The sequence below is a fragment of the Balaenoptera acutorostrata genome, chromosome 11 (assembly GCF_949987535.1).
Source record: "Balaenoptera acutorostrata chromosome 11, mBalAcu1.1, whole genome shotgun sequence".
Taxonomy (NCBI): domain Eukaryota; kingdom Metazoa; phylum Chordata; class Mammalia; order Artiodactyla; family Balaenopteridae; genus Balaenoptera; species Balaenoptera acutorostrata.
Genome location: NC_080074.1, coordinates 31,133,760 through 31,152,312, shown reverse-complemented (window position 1 = coordinate 31,152,312; position 18,553 = coordinate 31,133,760). Strand labels below are relative to the sequence as shown.

The 18,553-nt window shown below is 41.4% G+C and overlaps 1 protein-coding gene across 4 annotated transcripts in view; it reads right to left on the bottom strand.

The window, feature by feature from the left end:
• ATP2B1 (ATPase plasma membrane Ca2+ transporting 1) overlaps nucleotides 1-6,298 on the bottom strand; it is a 131,506-nt gene extending 125,208 nt beyond the window's left edge. The window contains exon 1 of one of the 4 annotated variants that reach the window (XM_057556106.1): nucleotides 5,888-6,298. The gene's annotated coding sequence lies outside the window, so the exon portion shown is untranslated. Of the gene's footprint in view, nucleotides 1-5,259; nucleotides 5,509-5,887 lie in introns of those variants that run through there. The other 3 variants (XM_057556104.1, XM_057556105.1, XM_007165907.2) reach the window with 3 other exon arrangements.
• Nucleotides 6,299-18,553: the final 12,255 nt, after the last annotated feature.

Sequence of the window (18,553 nt, the reverse complement as noted above, 5' to 3'; positions counted from 1 at the left end):
AAGACAGTGCACACAGATAAAAAAATATTTTCAATTTACTAGTCTTACAATTGTCACAAAAACCACCAAGTCCACAAATCAAACTTGGCTACAATAGTCAAAACTACTTGAAAGCACTATGTTCATAGTCAAATAAATCAATGATGTCTTTCTAATTTATAAAGGCATCTTTACTACGTAATATAATTTTAAGCGAAATGCAAACTCAACGTGAGTGTTTCTCAAAATGCTGACTACTGGGCCCCACTCACATCTGCTGAATCAGATTTGCAGGGGCAATGCCAAGGAGTCTGCACTTTCAGTAACTCCCCCAGGTGACCCTCCTGCACACTTTCTGCAGAACCACCACCTTCCCTGTGAGCTTTATAGCAAGGTTTTGGATATCGAGAACTAAAATCTCATTTGGGACCTTTTAAAACTAAATTTCATTAAATACCGAATTAATATTTCAAAAAGACTTAGGTAACAAGCTGTGGCAGAAAAAAACCAAATACATGAAAAAATGACAGCATAAATTAAAAAAAGAAACTTTTAGTACAGGCCACTTTATTTTTAACTCAAGATTTAAGACACCCCTAATCATTTCAAGGACTAACAAGTCTTTGTAAACATAATTCCTAACTTAAAAATAATCCTATCCACAATATTAAAAATATAGTATTTCAAATATGTTCAAATTCATTTACTCAGCTGTTAAGCAATCAGGGTATGAACTGCTTATATTATACCAAATACAAGCAATGATTAAATTTATAAGTTAAACCCAAACAAATCTGTTTATATTCCACTATTAAATTTACTGTGGTCAGAACCTGATTTTCATAAACATGTAACTTTCACAAACTTACACAGACATGTATAATGGAAAGAGCAATGAAGCAAAAACTAGAAGGCATCTAGAGTCCAGTTCTGGCTAATCTAGCTGCTGGCTATATTATATGACCTTAGGGCCTAGAGAAATCATTTTACCTCCCTAAAAAACAAGAAAGGTACAGCTATCTACTCATTTCACAGATTTATTGTGAGACTCAAAAGGGATACTATGTAATACACTCTGAAATACTGTAAAGCATTTTATAAATCAAAGGCATTATCATTAAGAGTAAAATTTGAGAGACACTGTCTTTAGGTGTCTGCTGCAAAACAGACTATTACAGAAACAACAAACATAAAAACTGACCTTTCAGATTCAACTAGATATTGTACATTATTGTATATATCCTATAAATTATAAATATAAAACATAAGAATTTAATACAGTCATCTGTCTTATGCCCCCATTTATAATAGATCTATTTCTTGTGTAAAAATAGAAATGAAATTAGATGCACCATGAATTGATAACTCAAAACTGGTCACTAAGTATATTATTCTACTTTCACATGCTGGACAATTTCCATAATAAAAAATTTTAACAAGACAACAATGTATATGTGTGTGTGTATAAAATATCTGTAAAAGCTAAAAACCAAATCTTTTAAAGTTTTTTTTGAAAATTATCCCCATACCTATTGTATCATTTTCCTTCAATGTTACCTCAGATTCTATACATTCCAAAATAAGCTGCTCTCACGTACTCTTCTATATATATCATGACACCTATTAGAAAATAACTATTCCTCTCCAATGGAGTAAATACTCTTAGCCAAGCTGCAAAAACTTAATTTTCTGCTTCCTGATCCTTACTCCTTTAATTTTCTCACTCATTACAAAATTCCAGAAGTAAAAAGTGAAATGACCAGTTTCAACTGCATGTATGTGTAAAAACATAAGGAAAATAAAAAAGGGGGCCAATACACTTTTTTGTTAGTATTGCAAAAGACCATCAATAGCTGCAATTGGCCATTCCTCTTAAAACCTGTTGACCTATACAACTCAATTCACATGGTAAGAGAATGCTGCACCCAAAATGAAGTTAACATATCTGTCAGACAAAGGAAATTGGTAAATTTAACCCCCAAATCAAGGATTCTATCAAGATACACGTAACGATGTATAATTACTCTGCATACATCAACCTAACTGCTCAAATGATGTCCTTTAACCTGGGGCCATATTCCAGACTGAAAAGCATAAACTACCTTTCATCACAAGCAGATTTTTTAACTTAATAAAACTATCTGTAGCTCAATAGCTTATGCTTTACAGTAGTCTATGAAGAAACTACAAGTGGTGGATTAAAAATTAAATGCAGATAGAAATGGTAACGATCTTGTGGTTTGCAATTAAAACTATATTTAGTAATATCCACACATTTATTTATTCATTACTTGAAAGCTGAATCCTTTTTTCTTTATGTTACATCTGCAGTCACAATCAGATTCAGAAAATATCCTGTGTCTAAAGACATAGTGCATCTCAAGTTTTTGATTTGTGAGGGAGGGGGACAGGAGGGACCAAGTGGTCAGGGAAGGAAATCTCACCCATTTAGCTATCACTACAGCACTTGTTTTCTAAGCATTAAAAACTCCATTCAGGGGCTTCCCTGGTGGCGCAGTGGTTGGGAATCTGCCTGCCAATGCAGGGGACACGGGTTCGAGCCCTGGTCTGGGAAGATCCCACATGCCGCGGAGCAACTGGGCCCGTGAGCCACAACTACTGAGCCTGTGCGTCTGGAGCCTGTGCTCCGCAACAAGAGAGACCGCGATAGTGAGAGGCCCGCGCACCGCGATGAGAGTGGCCCCCGCTTGCTGCAACTAGAGAAAAGCCTCACACAGAAATGAAGACCCCACACAGCCAAAAATAAATAAATTAAAAAAAAAAAAACTCCATTCATTTTTATATAAGATATTGATACATTTGAGAAGAGCCATGCACAGAAACCACTTTTTCCAATATGGTCTTCAATAACTTTGAGGGTAAGTACTCCTGCTGGAAGTCCTCATTTGTATTATTTAAAAACAATTAATTGTAAAATTTGCAGTCAAACCATAAAAGGCAAGCTGTTGGAAAATGAAAAACAAAAAAAATTACTATACCTTATTCAAACAAGGTTAATAATTTTGCATGTTTACTTTAGAATCTCTTTATAGCACAGAAGCTAAAAAAATTTATAAAACCACTATCTTGGTGGTGGGTACCCTTATTTGGTGGCAACGGCTAGTTTTAAATATCTATTTACGATGAAGCTATTACTTTCCTTATTTCTTTTCCTAAGTAGATCCAAACTATCATTGCCCCTGTTATTTTATCATAAGCACAAATCAAGTCTAGTTTCTCACTTCATCTCAGAGTTCTACACTAAATCCCAAGCGTCAGTGAAGAAACCATGATTTCCCATACAACTGCAGAAACACCCCTAAGACTGAGGAATCGCAGAATACAGGAAAATGAAGACAATTTCACCCTACACATCTAAATGGGGATGCCAGTAATGACAACTGCAACAAAAATCAAGAGGGTGTTCTCTGAATTTTCACCATTTTAATAAAAGAAAATGCTGAAATTTTAAATTAAAGGTGGCGCTCTGTCCTCAACTCACCCGATTGTGACTCACTTTTGCAGACTATATGGTAGGAAATAACTTACTTTTCAAAGATCTTTGCAGTTACACCCAAGCCAAAATCAGGACAGAGATCCACCCTTAATTACAGCAATTCATGCAAAGCACAGAAACTAAAACGGCCCCCTGAAATCATGGGGCCCATTTCATACACTAGTTCTCAAAGTCTCCCTTTAAGGAATATGTTCCTATTTACTTCAAATTTGAACTCACCAGGACAAAAAGGAAAAAAAGAGGGGGAGGGGGACCCAGATGAAACGCTCAAGTACAAAAAGCAGATTCTCCTCCAATCCCTCTAATTCCCCCAATCCGCCTCTGCCACACACAAGGACAGGGAGTCTGGGGAAGGCTGGCAGCAGGACAAGCGGTGAAGGCCTTTCATTCACTCACGTGGGCCACTATCCAAAGGGTTACACACCCTCTGCCCGAGGACAGCCTCATACAAAGCAGATCCTTACAAGTACTTGTATTATAAAATACACCCACGCTGAACAAGAGCTTTATTTTAAAATAAGACTGTCCTCAGGTGGGGGGAGGTGAAACACAACAAAGGCTTCCATGTTGAAAGGCAGACAGTCCAGATATAAGCATATACCTACACGCGTATGAAAAAAAATCCATATAACTAATTTATCATGAACAGCAATCGATACCAACAGGAACCATTAGATTATTAATAAACCCAGAAAAGTAGCATGCATAGCGGCCAAAGGTGGCTGCCTGCTGCGCTCTAACCCCAGGAAAAGCAAAATTACGCGTGCAGAGGAGGGTCGAGCCCTCCGCAGGTTTAAAGACCCCCTGAGCACCTCTTGCCCTCCCCTCCGCGCCAAGCACCGCTGCACCGCACAGGATTCGAGCACTCCCAGCGCTGCGAGTCCGGCAGAAAACTGGTGAATGAAATGCGCACAGACACCAACCTGGCCAGAGACCGCGACGCAGAACCAGGGGTCGCTAACTAGCTAAGCCACAGGATTCTCCAGCAGGATGGAATAAAGGGAGCACACCCCCCCACCCCCGCAACTGGAATGCGGCTCTTACTGACCCTTCCAAAAAGGGGGTGGAGGACGCAGGATTTTTTCTTTCTCTCTTTCTTTTAAACTAAGTCTAAGAACGCGAATCGGAAGCAACCGAGAACATCCTGGGAGGCCAGACCACAGACGCTGGGATAAAGGCGAGACGGTTCTCCAACTCCCGGGGAATCACCGTCCGGTGTGACACGCATCAATCAACTAGCCCCAGCCGGGGGCCGACCCCGGCCCCGCTCTCCGCCCGCGGAGCGCCAGTGGGCTGAAGCCGGGGATTAGAGGGGTGACCCTCCCGGGGCGCGGGGAAAAAGTGCCGGGCACCGTTGCCCTCAAGGTCACCAGGCGCTGGAGCGGGGGCGGCCGGCCGCAGGATGGGCTATGGCGCGGCGGAGGCGGCTCGGAGAACTGAAGAGCTGCGGGGTTAGACGCGAAGTCCCACCGAGCCCCGTCCCTGGAGCCCTGGGCGGGGACTCCCGGCCGGACCCGGCGCTGAGGCGCACGCCGAGGAAGCCGCTCACCTTTACGATCTGCCGGGGCGGGCGCGGCGGGAGACAACCTGCGAGGGGGCGCCGGAACGCCCCCGCCAACTTCTCCCGAATCCGCGCAGTCCACGGAGCACCCAGCTGTCAGGAGCCCCGCCGCGACGCCCCCACCTCCGTGTTCCGCCCGGCCTCCCCCGCAGGTGACCTGTCCCGCCGCCCCCGCCGCGGACGGGCGGCGGCCGCCACTCACCTCACCCAGCAGCAGGAACCATTTTCCGAAGGGGAAAGGAAGGGGAGGCTGCAGGAGGGTCGGGGGAGGGGGCGGTGAGGACAGCGGGAAACGCAGAGAACGGGGGCTCGGTCCTCAGCCCGTCCGCAGACGGCTCGCAGGACTCGGGGCGCCACGCGGAGGTTCGGCTGCACCTCGAGGATGAGGTGGCCACGGAGCCGAGAGGTTCGGCGTCCACCAGCCGGGGCTCCCTACTCACGCTGCACTGCGAGGAGGCGGCGGCGGCGGCGGCGGCGGAGGAGGAGGCGGCGCCCGGCCGGCCCCCGCCCAGAGCCCGGCTGCCGCCGAGTGGCCGCCCGCGTCCCCGCAGGACCCGCCTCCTGAGCTCCGCAGAGCCGCACACAGGGCGCGCCGCGCTCAGCACGGGCAGCTCCGCCGGCCTCACGCCGCCGTCCGCAAAGGCAGCGGCGGGCGGGGTGCAGCCCCCTCCGTGAGCACCGCAGCCCGACCCGCTCGGGGCGGGGCCCGCGGCCCCCGGAGAGCGGACAGCGGAGCACGAGGGGGCTGCGCGAAGCTTCGGGCAGGGGCCCCGCTTGCACCGGGTGGCCCGCAAGATTGCCGGGGGAGGCAAGGGGAGGTGAACACTCACCCGTTCCGGTCTGGCGCTCCCTTCTCTCCACACCCTCTCGCCTCCCGCTCCACGCTGGCGGCGCAGCTGCTGCCACTGCCGCCACTGCCGCCGCCGCCGCCGCCGAAGCTCGCGCTGCCGCCGCTGCCGCCTTGGCTAGGCGCGGTCACGTGACGCGGCCCGCGGGGAGCCTGGGGGCGGGCAGGCGCGCGCGCGCGGGAGGAAGCGCGACTCGGACGGAGACTGGGAGCTGAGCGGAGCGGAGAGGGCGTTTAAGGGGAGGACCCGGAGAGCGCGCCCCCGGCTGGCGAGCGCGCGCCCGGCGATTAGCACTTGCCGCGCGGTGGGGAAAGGGTGGCCGGAGTGAGGGGCGGGGGACTCGCGCCTCCACGCGCCCCTCCCTCTCTTCCTCCGCTGAGCGCCTCGGCCGGCCGCTGCCCCCGCCCCCTCCCGTTCGCCCCTTTCCTCCTGTCGCTGCCAGCGATTGGCTGAAAGGCTCTGACGTCCGTGTTTCCATGACGTATCGGGGCGGGGGGCGGAGGGGGAGGAGGGGGTGGGTCGGACAAGCGGGGCGGTGACTCCGTCAGTCACAGCTGCTGTTTCGGAGCGGGTCCGGGCGGCTCCCGCAACTGTGGAAGCAGGAGAGCGATGTCGGCCGCAGGCGGACTTGGGCGCCCTTTACCTGGGGTCCCGCCCGAGGCAACCCCGGGCCTGCGCTCCTCCGAGCCCGGGAGCCGGGCTGGCGGGCGGGCTAGGGCGAGCCCTCCAGGCGAGGACAGGTTAACGCAGACCCCCGCGTCCGCGGACATTTGAGCGGCTCCTCGCCACGTCTCTGCTCCACTCCGTACCGGACTCGGTTCCTGTCCCGGGCCGTGACGCACGCGCCGGGCGACAAAAGTGCCGCCTAGCTCGCTCCCTCCTTGGGGGAGGACAGCCCACACCCCCCCACGGGCGAGGGGCGCCCCATCTCTGTTTTTGCCGGTCGGGCCCGTAGACTCCGGGGATACCCGCTGCAGCGCCCAAAGAGTTAACGCAGGCGTTCGGCCGGTGCGAACAGGCCCATCAGGATCTGCGCTCAGAATCCCCGTGTCTTCCTTTGGGGTTTGCTTTTTCTACCTATGCTAAGCCTTTGGCTCTTCAGTTCACTTGTAGCATCTCAGGGGGGAGGGATTGAGATGCTGAAAGGTAACATGCTGTGCCACACCTTCAAGAGATTTTGCAGTTAATAAAAAAGAAACCACCGTAGTGACATCTTCAGAAATAAAATGGGTTTTCTTTCCTACACACACATACACACGTGTTCAAAGATTTGTGTCTTACCTAAGACATCGTGCTCCATCTTCGTCTAATCGCCTCTGTTTGAACTGTGGCCGCTGCTTTAGAGACCTTGTCCGTGTTATTTTCAATACCACTTAATCAGAACAAAAAGATAAATTCTGCAGAGGCTCCTCCTTTCTCTTAACTCCAGGACTGGAAAAATTAATGTCTGTAACGTCTTCCTAAAAGCAAACAGTCGATGCGAAGGACTTTATTATGTATGTTCACTCTGGTAGTATTTACATTAAAATAGTTTTGAAGGATTTAAAAACTAAATATGTGAAAAGTTTAAAAAGCAAAAAAACCCCAGTTAACCCTTTTGAAAAAATTTTTTTATCACTTTACCTATCTTACCAGGTCAAACAGTACCAACCTTTTGAGCTGTGCCCTTGACATGCAAAACAAGCACTGGGCAGGATGACCCCGTTTCTTCCTCTCTTTAATCACTGTTGAGAAATTGGTTGGTGGGTACAACAGCCCTTCCTGACACTATTTCAAAACTTCTTAACAGAAGAACAGATTAACTTTTCAAAACGGCTTAGAGACATTTAAGAATCATTGGCTTTTGTCCAACTTTTCCTCCAAGGAAGTCGCAATAGAAAATTGAATTATGTATTCTACTTTAATCAAGAATTTGACATTAAAGTAATATATGATTCATTGCTATAGTGCGCTAGCTAAATGGATAATAGATTAAACTAGAATCTGTTCACTTTGTGGGTTTGTTGCAGTTCCAAATAATAAAGGGTATGCTCGTACAGTGTTGTGGTCATGAAAAATTACTCAGCATCTTCATTTTAGAACGATTTCAATAGAGTTTTCATTTATGGAGATTATATACATATATATCCCAGAACATATTTATATGCATTTTAATGAAATGTGAGTCACATACAATAGTATATTTTTACTGTCATAGTCAAGATGATTGTACTGTGTAGTTTGGTTTTTATATTTTCATTCTTCAAATAGAAAGCAATATATAACTGTACACATCATATATAGAAATTCATCTTTTTCTCCCAAAGGTTTAGCACTGAAACCTTCTTAGTGGCATATTTTTCACTGTAAAAATCAAGAAAATATTTGATTACTTAATTAGCATTTCCTAAAAAAATGGAACTACTTAAATTCAAGAATGCCACTGTATATGATATAACCGTATTCTTTTAATCTTAGACCTCACTTATTCTATGGATTTAATTGATCCATAGATATATTGGTGCATAATAAGAGCAATATAATGCAATTTATTGTTGAAATACTTAATCTTCTAAACCACTTTTAATATGCTTTAAATATATTTTTTTAGTTACAATGAAAATTTTATAAAGGTATTTAAATCTTATGGCAAGTTACTATTTGGGATGTTAACATTGCTTGAAGACAGGCTGTATATTCAAAATAATGTATTTTGCAAACTGTTAAAGTATGTTTCATTTAGTGGCATAAATCTCAACTATTGACATCTTTTCTAACAAGTTGATCAATTCAATATGAACTAATCTTGTATAACTTATGGAGAGAGTTTTCTAAAATCCTCAATGTAATTAAGTGTAAAGGGAAACATTAGGATCTTTATTCCCTCAAGAATTCTGTCACATTCATCTATCGAGGGGACAAAATAAAGGCATACCAACAGCAGCATATTTTTAAAACCATATCATTTCCCAAAGTACACTTTTATACGTATGTGAATGTGTCAGTGCTAATCATTGCAGAATACTAAAGAGAACTGACAGGTGTAGGGAGGCAGAAGAGGAAAAATATTCAGCGCTTCATAAAAAGTAGTTGTGTATGTTCTCAAATTTCCATTAACCTGGATCATCAGAGAAAGATATGAAGTGAAACACTACTTAGCTGAAAGCCGCAGAGAACTGTTATCTATTAGTAACAAACTAATTACATTTGCTGAATTAAATGAAGTATGATTACAGGTAAGCCTAGAATAAGAATTTTCAAGTCACATAATGGAAAATTTTTATAGGTGAAAAATGTGAAACGGTTAAATGTCATAATTTGATGGGAATTATTTAACATCCTGTACCCTTCAGTATAAGGCATTTTTTTCCTACCCCGTATGTAGTATCTAGGTCATAGGGTGTGGCCCTAAATCTAAATTCCAGAGACTCAAAAAAAAAATGGAAAGCTCTTACTTAAATGTTGTTGAGGAAGATTTCCTAAATGAGGACTTGGACTTGACTGCTGCCACGAAATATATAGGAGATTTAAATTAATGCAAAAGAAGATGGGCAATAGAAATGCCAGGAAATGTACCTGAGAATTAGCAAGTTTACCACATCCATTTTCCTATCCTTTATCTATGAAACATAGATTTACTACCTTTGTTATCTTTCACCTCCATATGTAACTCATTTATTTTCCCATTAATAATGGTGAGTTATGGTGTATCAGAGGGTTGTTGTGAAGTTTTGGTGAAATGTTTATATTAAGCTCTTAACAGAAAAATTGGTGTGTACTAAATGCTCGGGAGCTGTTGTCATTATTTTTCATAAGCATGTATTCTTTATCCTTTATTACAAAGTAAATGTGCTGCAAACAAGAATATACATTTTTACTTGACTTACTTTATTTTAATGAATAGGGGCTTATTCTCACATTAGAAGTTCAGAGGTAGGTGATAGTATGATTGATTCAGTTGCTGAACACAGAATCAAGGATCCAGGCTAACAGCTTTCTGCTCCACCCACCCTGGTGTGCGCTTCAGTATCTTTTTATGCCCCAAACAGGAAAATCAGAAGGATTTTCTCACATTTGTGGTGCATCTTATGTGTTTTAGATTATTTAGTGCTTATAGTTTTATATAATTTTTCATTATTGCCCTCCTTTCCTTTGAAACCCCTCCTTTGTTCTCAAGATATTAGAATGTGCCGAAGAATCACCTGTGTGAGCTTAGCGATGCAGATTCTTGGGGCCATAGTGGCAGAGCTTCTGACTCCGGCTGTTTGGAGTGGAGCCAGAGGATAGACATTTTTGATAGTTCCTTTAGGTGATTTTGATGCACTTCACAGTCTCTGTTTCCCTCCTTTGTCCTGACATTCTCTTGTTGTGTTCTTCATTAGTTCTTCTTTCTCTTTCCCTGGCTATTTCCGATATTAAGTTCTTATACTTGAGCATTTCCTTCTATCCTAACTTTCATAAAGTTCACCCATTTTCATGACTTCAGCCCCTTGAGGGTAAGGATAATGTTACTCATTAATTTATTCATTAATCATTTGTTGATCTTGACAATTATCCTCTCAGTTTACTAAGGAAGGAAAACATGGAAGATGCCTAATATTTAGGAGGCATTAGCATCAAGGTAGTAATTCATCTATTCTTTTATACAAAGAAACTTTCATTAAACATTTATTACATGCCAGACCTAATAAGATCTGGCACATAATAGGTGATTAAAATAAAATCAGTTTGAAATGAATAAACAAATGAACTATCACCTCTCCAATGATAAATTCTTAATTTTTATCCACTGCCTTGTTCTTTTATTCTGGTGACCCCAGGGAACCCCTTCAGGGTCGTTTTTTTTCTTCCAGGTAGAAATAAAGTTGAGTCTTGAACGACACAGGGGTTGGGCCACCCACCTCTCAGCAGTTGAAAATCTGCCTATAACTTTACAGTCAGAACCCTCAGAATGGGAGAAAATATTTGCAAATGAAGCAACTGACAAAGGATTAATCTCCAAAATATACAAGCAGCTCATGCAGCTCAATATCGAAAAAACAAACAGCCCAATCCAAAAATGGGCAGAAGACCTAAATAGACATTTCTCCAAAGAAGATATACAGATGGCCAACAAACACATGAAAGGATGCTCAACATCACTAATCATTAGAGAAATGCAAATCAAAACTACAATGAGGTATCACTTCACACCAGTCACAATGGCCATCATCAAAAAATCTACAAACAATAAATGCTGGAGAGGGTATGGAGAAAAGGGTACCCTCTTGCACTGTTCGTGGGAATGTAAATTGATACAGCCACTATGGAGAACAGTACGGAGGTTCCTTAAAAAACTAAAAATAGGATTACCATATGACCCAGCAATCCCACTACTGGGCATATACCCTGAGAAAACCATAATTCAAAAAGAGTCATGTACCACTATGTTCATTGCAGCACTATTTACAATTGCCAGGACAGGGAAGCAACCTAAGTGTCCATCGACAGATGAATGGATAAAGAAGATGTGGCACATATATACAATGGAATGTTACACAGCCATAAAAAGAAACGAAATTGAGTTATTTGCAGTGAGGTGGATGGACCTAGAGACTGTCATACAGAGTGAAGTAAGTCAGAAAGAGAAAAACAAATACCATATGCTAACACATATATATGGAACCCCCCCCCCAAAAAAGGTTCTGAAGAACCTAGGGGCAGGACAGGAATAAAAACACAGATGTAGAGAATGGACTTGAGGACACAGGGAGGGGGAAGGGTAAGCTGGGACAAAGTGAGAGAGTGGCATGGACATATATACACTACCAAATGTAAAATAGATAGCTAGTGGGAAGCAGCCGCATGGCACAGGGAGATCAGCTCCGTGCTTGGTGTCCACCTAGAGCGGTGGGATAGGAAGGGTGAGAGGGAGAAGCATGAGGGAGAAGAAATGGGAATATATGTATATGTATAGCTGATTCACTTTGTTATACAGCAGAAACTAACACACCATTGTAAAGCAATTATACTCCAATAAAGATGTTTTAAAAAAACCAAAAAAACTTTACAGTCAGCCCTCCCTCTGCACCAGAGGTTCTGAATCCTCGGATTCAACCAATTGCAAATGGTATAGTACTATAGTATGTATTTACTGAAAAAAATCCACATGTAAGTGGACCCAAACCTGTGTTTTTCAAGGGTCAGCTGTGTTGGAAAAAAAAAAGCCAATTTGGGCTTCCCTGGTGGCGCAGTGGTTAAGAATCTGCCTGCCAATGCAGGGGACACGGGTTCGAGCCCTGGTCTGGGAAGATCCCACATGCCGCGGAGCAACTAGGCCCGTGAACCACAACTACTGAGCCTGCGCATCTGGAGCCTGTGCTCTGGAACAGGAGAGGCCGCGACGGTAAGAGGCCCGCGCACCGCGATGAAGAGTGGCCCCCGCTCACCGCAACTGGAGAAAGCCTTCGCACAGAAACGAACACCCAACACAAACAAACAAACAAACAAAAAAAAGAAAGCCAATTTACCAGTCATCAAAAGCCAGGTCAATGAAAGTCAATTTTTTGACTTATATGTTTTTGATGGCAGAGAAGAAGGGGTCAAGGGAGGAAAGCTGAAAATGCTGGGGAGTGTGCAGATCAGAATAAGGTAGGATCTAAAACAGAGGGGATTCACCTTGAAAAGAAAAAGGAACATCTCTTTCTCTGATGCAGAAGAAAAAGGCAAAAAAAAAAAAGTGTCAAAAAGGTAAAAATTGAAGTTTAGAGGAAAGATGACATAGGCACACAAATGTTATCTTAATATTCCTTATATAATAATAGGTGCTTATGGTCATCAGCCAGAATTGAGTAAGGCTAAGTAAGGAGCAGAATGGGCTGATTAAAGAAACTAAAGGATGAGCAAAGGATAAAATGTTATCCAAGGCCCAGGCAAATTTAGAGTACAATTTTATAGCAATATAGGTTTGCACGATATTCTCTGGTGACTCAGAGTTGGGGTTTCCCATTGTGGTTACAGTTGTTAAGAGTTCAAGAGAGTCTGGTGCAGTTCTTCTCAGTGGGGTTTGTCATGCACACTGATAATTGGACTGTATTAGTCTGCTAGGGCTGCCATAATAACACACCACAGGCTGGGTGGCTTAAGGAACTGAAGTTTATTTTCTTACAATTCTACAGGCTAGAAGTCCAAGATCTGACTATTTGCTTTGCCGTTCTCTTTTGGAATCTATGGCCTCCAGGTCCTCACTCTTTGCCAGTAACTGTGCCGGTCACTACTCTTTTCAGTAGCTCTTTGAACTCCAGTAACCATGTCCTCATAATCTTCTGCTTGCCTCCCCTATTTCTGACCCAATGATTAGACTTACTTCTCACATCTATTTATACTCACTTCTGCTTACTTGTTGTTTAGTTTCTGACCTCACTGGTTCATCTTGAACTTTAATTATGCCTGTTTCTTAAAAAAATGTCCTGATGGCTGATTCCCTTGCCTTGTCAAGATTCTCACCTCCTCTGCATTTCTGGTTTTCCCCGTTCCAAATTCTAGACACTTTTTAATGCTCTGCTACTGTCACACAATCCCCACATTGAGTTAAGTGTGTCTGGCCACTGTCATTTCATTTCTTATTTTATTCTCCTAAATTTTTAAGTTTAATTTTTTAAATATTTCTTAAATTCCTTGTTTCAGTGTAAGCTATTGAAGCCACTTCACCATTGAACAAAGAGTATATCACAGCAAAATTACTTTTCCAAGTAATAGTGCCTTGTTTATAGGACTACAAGAACACTTCTACACTAAATAATCTACCAAAAAGGATGAAAATTTTATCATTTTGGTTTGGTTGTGTTAAATTCTCTTTGAGCTATCATTATTCTACTGATATCATAGCATGCATATATGGTCTTCTATATTCCTGGGGACGATTTCTGAGGTAGTCCTATTCTAACTGAAGATCTCTTTAATCATACCCTGACATAACCAGTGTAAAAGGTTGTATAATTTGTCCAAAGTAGTTCTTGCTGTAGGGCATAAAAGGAAGTAAAGCATACAGTGTCTGGACCTAGGGAATATATACATCTAGTAGCCTCGACAAGTCATGAAATATCAAGAAAAATAATTCCAAAGAAATACATAAATATGTGACAGTATAGTACACATTGTGTAAATTCGTGCCAAGAGAACTAAGATTCCTTGGAAAGATTATTATGCGAAAGATGAATCTTAAACTTGGCTTTGAGGGGGAGGCAATATGACACTTAGAAAGAGCCTGACCTTTGATGGAAGGCAGGCCTGGATTTGAATCCCAGTTTTGAAGTTTGCCAGCTGTGTGGCTTTGAACAAGTGCCTTAACTGCTCTGATTCTTTAGTTCTCCCCTATGTAAATGGAGACAGTCTTCTAGTGTGGCTGTGAGGATAAAATTAGGTCATGTAGTTTTTCCTAGTAGACACTAAGTGAATAGGTATTTATATTCTTCTTTTAAGAATATTTATTTATTTATTTATTTATTTATTTATTTATTTAGGCCGTGCCGGGTCTTAGTTGTGGCACACGGGACCTTCATCGCGGCATGCTGACTCTTAGTTGCGGCATGCATGCGGGATCTAGTTCCCTGACTAAGGATCGAACCCAGGCCCCCTTTACTGGGAGCGCAGAGTCTTACCCACTGGACCACCAGGGAAGTCCCAGTATTTATATTCTTCAACTCCCACTTAATCTGCCTCATTTTATATTGTCTTCATATTTTCTACTGTATATGAAAATAATACAATTTGCTGGAAAATGTAGAAAATATAGTTAAACTATACAGCTTCAAAAGGATTTCTTAAATTTTATGATCTATATTCATCATTAAAAAGGAGATTTTAAAAGTTTAATGAATTTTGAAATAGTAAAGTACTTGAGACTTAGGTTCTGTGTGACTTATATACTAGTTAAACTAGTAACTCAGATAATTTTTTGATCCCACAGGCTTCCTCTATGTCTAGAAGATTGCCAGCATTTGTTATGTTAAGGTCAAATCAATGGCTATACAGTCATGACAAGATTACTAGTAAGTGTTTCTGAGTAATGATTAAGCAGGACAGCGTACGGTCTTCCCTGAAAACAAAGACAAGCAATTCTTTAAGAAAGCTTGAAATGACCACTGAACTATGAACCAGAGCCCAAATAATGAAAACCAAGCTCCCTCCTCAACAAGAAATGTTATCCCAGCAGTGCAGCTGTGAGCTAATTAAACAGCCTAGATCGCTGTGCTGAACTTTAGGACTGCAGTTACAGAATTAATTCAGAGGACATGTTATTAAAGTCTTGGGTTTATCAGAAGAAGGCAGCCTCTTTTTTTGAGCAGCATTTAAAAAATTAACATACTGGATAAGCAGCTTATTATAGATGGAGCCTATGAGATCCTCCATATAGATGCAAAAACCAAGCAATGAATTTCTACCCAAAATAATGAGGCTATTGCATTCTGACAGTAAAATCCAAAAATAGTGCTTTAGATACCCAGAGAGCATGTTCAAAAATAAATTTTTATTCTATTATTATTTATTTATTAATTATTATTTATTTTATTATTTTTTTTAAGATTCTAAAAGACATTTTGATGACCACTAATACATTAGAATCTAATAACTAGATATATATCCAAAATATGTAGCAATTCTCAACTTAGCATAAATCAGTAATAAATGGAATGTGTAAGGCAAGGATAATTTAAATTAATGTGTAGGATAATACTTTCCCTCTTAATTAATCTTAATAACTGGGCTTTAAAATTTATATCTAGAAATATAAATAGTAAATAAAAATTATACTTTATCAGTAAATTCTGAAAACTGTCCTTATTTAAGTTATTATACATGGACAGTAAGGGTAGAAGTAAGATACCGAGATAGTTAATGATGAAACTTTTTGGAGGCCATAAAGTGTTACCATTTCAGGCACCTTGATGTAGTGACCCAGAAAGACACAGAGCAAGAGAGTGAATCCTTTACAACCCTATCCACCCATCTTCTAAAATGGAGAGGGCAGCACTTATCCTACATTTCTTCCAGTGCTGTACAAAAATAAAACAATAGCTTTTGAAGAGTTGAGTAGTTTTGGTACTTATGTTGTAACAGGTAAAAATCATTCTGAAAAAAAACAACACGAGCCTAGGTAGACACTTCATGTTGACAAACAGATAAACCTCACATACAGTATATACTCCTATTTATAACTTTAATAGATGTGTAAAGATTTAAGTAAAGCAATGCGGCCATGCGAGGGAAATTTTCTACATAGCTTTTAAAAGTTATTTTTAGTTTTCATTTTGAAAATTTTAAACATTTTGTTAAGTATAGAAAACAATATCATAGATATCTATGTGCCATACCTACTTTCAAACTGGGAAGGCACAGAAAATCTGATGGTAATTTTGTTAACAGGGTTGACTTTTTTTAAAGGCAGGTACACATATCTGTTCTCACTGTTCCATACGGACTTACTCCTCCATCTAGAAAATCCTAGGAGTGCCATATTTTGGTTAAGTAGTTGATTTCCTCTCTAAATCCTCCAAACGCCTTCCTAAATAATTCTAAGTAGGAGTGAAATACTTTTGCAAGGACTGGTCTTTCAAAGCTAATTAAACAACAACAAAAAGAAAGTTTATTAGCTTGGTAGATTTCCCAGCAGTCTTAACTTTTTTGAGCTAAGACACAGAATTTTACAAATATCCTCTCTAGCCCATCAAAGTCAGACACTCCCTTGATAAGACCATGGTAAGCTCCTGCCCAACCATTACTGGAACTGTTTGACTTAAATACCTTGTCACATTTAGGATGTAGCTTGAAAAAAGGCTCTGAGGCAAAGATTAGATGACTTGATAAAATGAGATATTAGCAATTTTTTTCCTGGAGGGGATAGCTTTAGGAGTAAGAGATTACAGAGGAAGTGAATTATTCAGAAGATATCTAGTTTTACTCTTAGGAAATGAATTGGATAGATTTTAGATGGTATGTTAAGAATTTTTGGAAGGAGAGGTTCAGAAAGCAAGATGAGGTTACATAGGAAATCTGTTCAAAAAGAGTTTGTGATCACCAATGCAAAGACGATCAGGCCGTGGATTAAAGGAGATGTTGAGAATAAGAAGATAAATTTAGACAAAATAGCTGTCTTCAAATATTAGGGCTATTATCTGGAAAAGGGAATAGACCCATGCAGAAGTAATTTTTTGCTTAACAGAAACAATCTCTCATGCTCATTCAAAACTGAGTACCTAGCTATATTTCAGGTCCTGTAATAGTACTATAGGTACTGGAGATACAAGACTCACAATCTAATGGGAAAAACAAAGAAGAAAACAATTCTAATTCAGTGTGTTAAGTAAGTGCCAGGTATGCATGTGTGCTATGGGAGCTTCACAGGGAGAAACAATACCTAAGCTGAATTTTCAAAAATTAGCTTGGCCATAAGATGGTAGAGGAGGAGATTTTTCAGGTAGAAGGAACCACACATACAAAGATAGGGAGGTGTGCGGAAATGCTAGTCCTTTACAAATTATAGGTAATTCACAATGCCTGGAGTATAGGATGTAACTGAGGTTAGATATAGGAATGAGGTTGGATAGAAAGAATGAGGTTGGCTGGGACCAAAGTCTTTAATAGGATGTCAAGAAGTCTGGTTTTAAGCAGCAGGTGACAGGATCAGATGTGTGTTTTTAAAAGTTACTCTGATAGCATCATGAATTAATGGTTGCAAGGGGGTGAGGACAACTCTTTGGGAAGGCTGGGCTATTTTAGTAATGCAATTGCAAGTGATGAAGATGTAAAATGGGCAAGTGGTGATGGGGATGGAGATGAGGGAAAATATTAAGGAGCTGGACTCTACAGGACTCTGAGATCAATTGAATAGGAGGGGTAGAAGGATAATAGAGAGGAAGGATTCAAACTCATCCGGAGTTAGGCTTGGAATGCTATGCTTACAAAGAAGCCTTCCAGCAAAATCTGCATTTTTAACTGTCAGACACTTTTGCATTGAATACAGGCTTGGAATCCCGTGATCCCTAACCTTTATAACTCTAAGAAAAGTCCTATTTACATTCGTATTACTAGAAAGATAAACTATCAGAGAATCATGTTACATGAACAACTTCTCTAGAGTTGAAATCTATAGGTTTTCCTATATTTCTTCAGTAACTTACACAGGTCCATAGTGATTTCCCAACAATCATGTAGATAATTCCTCATCTAGACCAGAGTAATCGTCTAGACAGGGTAAGTGTCTTAAGATGTTAAGTTAAAGCTCAAAATGTGCATATACATGTCTTTGTCTCTCCTGTCTCTATATATCTAACATATCTCTAGGTAGATAGGTAGATGATAGATAGATAGATAGATAGATAGATAGAGATATCATATATATTTGAAAGTTATGTATATACAGAAGTTTCTATAGCATATACCTGTGGTTCCTATAATCATTCTATCTGAACCAAACTCCAAAGATTTAGGTAAAAATATATTTTGGATTTGATACAAATCTCTCCATATTATGTCACTTATTCCATCTGAAGCTGCAAGTTGTCACAATCAATAGTCATTAATGGTGATTAGAGAGGAACTGATCAGGAAAGGAGTCAAATGGCAAAATTACTTTCCAAAAAGAAACAAAGCCTTCATAATAAATACACAAAACACAACTCAGTAGGTGGC